The sequence below is a fragment of the Melampsora larici-populina genome, assembly GCF_000204055.1.
Source record: "Melampsora larici-populina 98AG31 unplaced genomic scaffold MELLAscaffold_45, whole genome shotgun sequence".
Classification (NCBI taxonomy): domain Eukaryota; kingdom Fungi; phylum Basidiomycota; class Pucciniomycetes; order Pucciniales; family Melampsoraceae; genus Melampsora; species Melampsora laricis-populina.
In genome coordinates this window covers 280217-284694 of record NW_006768809.1, presented here as the reverse complement: position 1 = coordinate 284694, position 4478 = coordinate 280217, and positions in this window count along the sequence as shown.

Below are 4478 nucleotides of genomic sequence, written 5' to 3'. Positions count from 1 at the left end.
TAATAGAATGACATACACGAAACATGTAAGTGAGTATGAAGTCTAAGGAATATCCTGAGGCTGAGAATCTAACGTCTGAGGAATCCCTGAGGATCAATGGCTTCTGATCAATCACTCATGCATCTCTCAGTCTATGCTGAGTGGGATACTGAGTAGTGGAACTAACCCGCAATAAAGTTGGAACAAAGTTGAACCAAATCGGGACATTCTACCCTTCTCAACGTCGAGAAGGGAGGTGGTGGACGCAGTGAAAGTAAAGAAGTCATTGAAAGACAAGTTGTGATATGAGAAAGGGGGTCAAGTCAAAAGCACACAAGGCTTCCATCAAAAAGGACAAAAACTATCAATGCATGAGATTTGAGCAACAGGAGAATCTATTTTATTTTGCTGTGGCCTATTGTCTACAATTGCTGATTTTTTGTTGGTCAACTCAGAAGGTTTGATTTGACCAAAAAAGCTATTTGGAGTCGCGTCAAAAACTATGTTGATGTCCTTCAAGGAAAAGTTCTAATGTCACATTAAATATTTCCTTATCAGCATGATTAGAATTATTTTTGTTGATCTAGAAGACTAAAGCACGAAACAATTCAAGAAAGAAACTCACCAAATGCCATCCCATATGACAATGCTGAAAATCACAATTGAGTGACACAAAATGGTGGTAAGATCATGATAACTTGATCAACAAGTTTGTATGATGGATAGAATAACTTACCATCAATAAAATGCCAACCAATACAAAATAAAAAGGAGGTGAGGGAGGGAGGAGTCGAATCAAACAAAAAATTGTTGATTGTGAGAGCGAGAGGTCTCCGGTTCCATCGTAGGTTTGCACATAGCTGTTGGATGATATTTCGATCCGCGGAGGGATTTGTGATGGAAGAAAGTTACAAAAAATAAAACATAGTTGGAACTAAAGTGTTCTGTAAGCGAGCGCACGGATCAGGTGCAAGCCAGAGGACTTGACTAATCTGGCAAGCTTTCTGAAAACGACTGTAAGAGAGTCAGAAACATTAAGTCCTTGAGACTATCCAATTTTCAAGCAGGGAAGGGGTTTTGTCCAGTTTTGTTCAAATTGATAGTTCTCCTTTAATGTTTATGATTTAATGTTTATGATGATATGATTTATGATTATGATGATTATGATGATGAATTCTCTGCATTCATCTTCCTGAACCACATCATGATTTCTTTTCTGAATTTGGGTCTAATTGTCACTAGATTGTTTCAACTTTGATTCCTGGAAAAACTGTGATCAGATTATCTTTCACTAGATTTTACAATGTTTTACTTGGTTTTAATAATCTTCTGTTGTAATTTTGACATACCTCTCTCTCGATCTTCTTTCTAAATTATTGGGAATGGGTCTGGCTCTGGGCTGATCAGCAGATAAGTTACACTTGACTGCCGAGAGGCAAATTGTCTTATTAGCATGCAAAAAGGAGAAACGCGTATAAGACTGAAAGAGAAAAAGATAACAGATAAAACTGGTCCGAGGACCTGACAGGCTAGAGAAACGAAGAAAGTTCTGTGGGCGGAACATTTTTTAGCTAAGGTTGAACAAGTTTTTATGAGTCTGTTGACGGAAAAATTGAAATAAAAGGGACTTTTAAAGAAGAGACAGAAACAACCATTGAACAAAAGATCGCACAACACATTTTGTGGACATGTGGACGTGTTATCGTGAGGAGGTAAAGACCAGGTTACATGGTTGAGTTATAACAAGTTTGGGCGGGTGGGAGGTTGACAAAAAATTTTGAGGAATTTTTGTTTGAGCTAATAATGATGCGAAAGGCTTGTATTAGATTGAAAGCTAACAGAAAGTAGGAAATTTTTAAATAGGAAATTTTCGAATGTGGGACAAAGAGTTCCTCACACCGTGAAGGTTATTTAGGGAAATGATGTGTTGCGGAACTTGCATCCTAATGTCCATCTTCTGAAGGCATGTGAGATGGAAGTATCTCCGCCAGAGAGGATGGGACATTATGGTTCCACCCCGTGAGCTTTCACTACCCGGTCGCCTTTCGACCCATTCCCGTTGGTCAATACTCGTACCAACTCCCAGGAATGGGTCTGGCTCTGGGCTGATCAGCAGCTGGGTTACGCTTGACTGCCGAGAGGCGAATTGTCTTATTAGCGTGCAAAAAGGAGAAACGCGTATAAGACTCAAAGAGAAAAAGATAACAGATAAAACTGGTCCGAGAACCTGACAGGCTAGAGAAACGAAGAAAGTTCAACCTCCCTCGTAGTAGAAAGAGTTGTGATGGTAGAGCTAGAGTGGTGATGTGAGGCGTTCTTACGACGCCTAGGGGTTGAAATCTTTACGTTTGTCATGTGTGAGTATTGAGATCGAGGACGGGTCCAAGCAATCTGTCAGCGTCACCGCATGGCATCGCGTTAGGCCTGTAATGAAAGGACTAACGGATTTTTGGAAGATGATGCATGTTTGCATTTTCCTAGGGATACCCTCAAGGAGGCTAGTCCCTATGACAAAGAATCTGTGGCAGATCTTTGAGTTAGCAAGATCTTACAAGATGGTCACGTGGTGACTTACTCTGCGCTGCCCCTGACTGGATTCGTCGAGAGGTTTTATTGCCCTGGATCTGGTCCACAACTGTGGTAGATGGCAATAATGAGTGAAAATGTCAGCAGAGTGACAAATTTCATGGGATGCTGTTTGGTCAGCAAGAAGAGGAAGGAATCATCGGGAGGCTTACAAGAGCTGCTCCTGGAAATTCTACTTGCTCTCCCATGGACAGTCCTGAGGTTTGTGCGAATGCTTGCGTTTTTCTTAAGTTTAGGAGCGGATGGGTCCAAATGTATGTTTCGAAGGCGTCTGAGGACCATCGGCCTATTTGCCGGATGGTTTCATGCTCCATGCCGCTTTGTGCGAACGAGGTTGCTCCGCCAGCTCTGAGTGAGTGACCGAAACAAGTTTGATTGAAGATGGCCTGTAATTGTTTGATGAACCATGTGCGCGTCGGTTGGACTCCGTTTTCACGTATGACCAGCATTGGCTTGCACGGAAAGCATCTGTCACGCCAGACGGTGTAGAAAAGCAAGGTGTTTACCGGGCAGGTCGGGTTGCCTTTGCGGTTGACAATGGAGACCGGTGTCCCGTTAAAGTTGGGGTCGGCCTTGTGGTATGGCAGGTTGTAACACGCCACCGTTCCACAGGTGGAGAAGACGAGGGATGAGCGTCGGATGCATTTGCGCATGTTTTGTAGTTTTATCGAATCTGGGATGACTAGTTCCCCAAGGCAATGGAGAGCAGAGAAGCCTAGGGCTATGATTGCGTTGAAGAGGGCGTCGTCGAAGGTTGAATCGTACTCTTTGGCGCATGTATGCACGTCTCGAACGGTCATGGGGTTGGCTTGTTTGATTGGGAGGGAGAAAAGTTTTTGACACCTGCGCAAGGTTTTCTTGACTCGGTTGGAGTGTCTTGCCTGATCCACCCAAGGGTACCTTTCGCGGAAGCAGAACGCGATACCGGTTAGGTATTTCCCAACTGTCGAGGGTAACAGTTCCCGGGAGACAACAGAGATGAAGTGGCAGAGATTTGTTTCGTCGGGGTAGATAGGTTTGCTTTGCCCTTCGCAGAACTTTATGAAGCGTCTGGCTCCTGACTTGTATTTGGCTTTTGAGTTTGGTTCTAGATGGTTTCCGATGTTGTTCTTGTTCAATTCTTCTAGTTGTTGGAAGGAGAGTTTTTTGGTTTGTCGTTTAGCTTTGGCCATTTTGACTTTTGATGATCGATTGACCGGGTCGTGCCAGGAGGTGTCGGTGTGGCGTTTTCGGGGATCTTGTAGAATCAAAAATGAAATGAAGTTCTGAAAGGAGACGACATGAAATGATGGTACAGGTGGAAAATTTTGAAGGAAGCAGGAACAAACAAAAACAGAAAAAAAAATGGTAAAGAGGAGGCAGATTCCTTTAATTTTGAATTTCAAGTGAATGCAAGGAAAGAGCGGCTTGTGCTGCCACCAACCAGCAGTTCCGGCTGCGGCTCTAAGTTGGTAACCGTTACGTTTGGTACAAGCGCTTTGGTTGTGTCGGTCCAGAATCTAGAGATCGAGTTGGCCACTTTGTTGTTTTTGTTTGATATGTGACAGACTTTCACATCCATTTTGTTGTGGAGCATCAGTTCGACTGCGTATTTGAAAATTGTCCTGACTAGTGGTATAGGGTTATGTGAGCTGAACAGGTGTGATACTGATTCGTTATCTGTGAAGATGAGCACTCTTCGAGCTTTGATCCCGCCGCCAGCTTTATTGCTAAGGTAACGGCCAGAAGCTCAGCCCAGTAGATGTTACGGGCTGGGGGTGGCAGGGAGTAACTCCAACCTGCAGCTGTAGCAGGTCGCCATATGCCGAGACCAACTTGGCACGCGTCGCAGAAGAAGACGCAGTCGGCCGCTTTTAACGGCCAGTGAAGGGATTCCAGGATGAGCCTACCTTCCCAGGCCTCAAGGGCGTCAG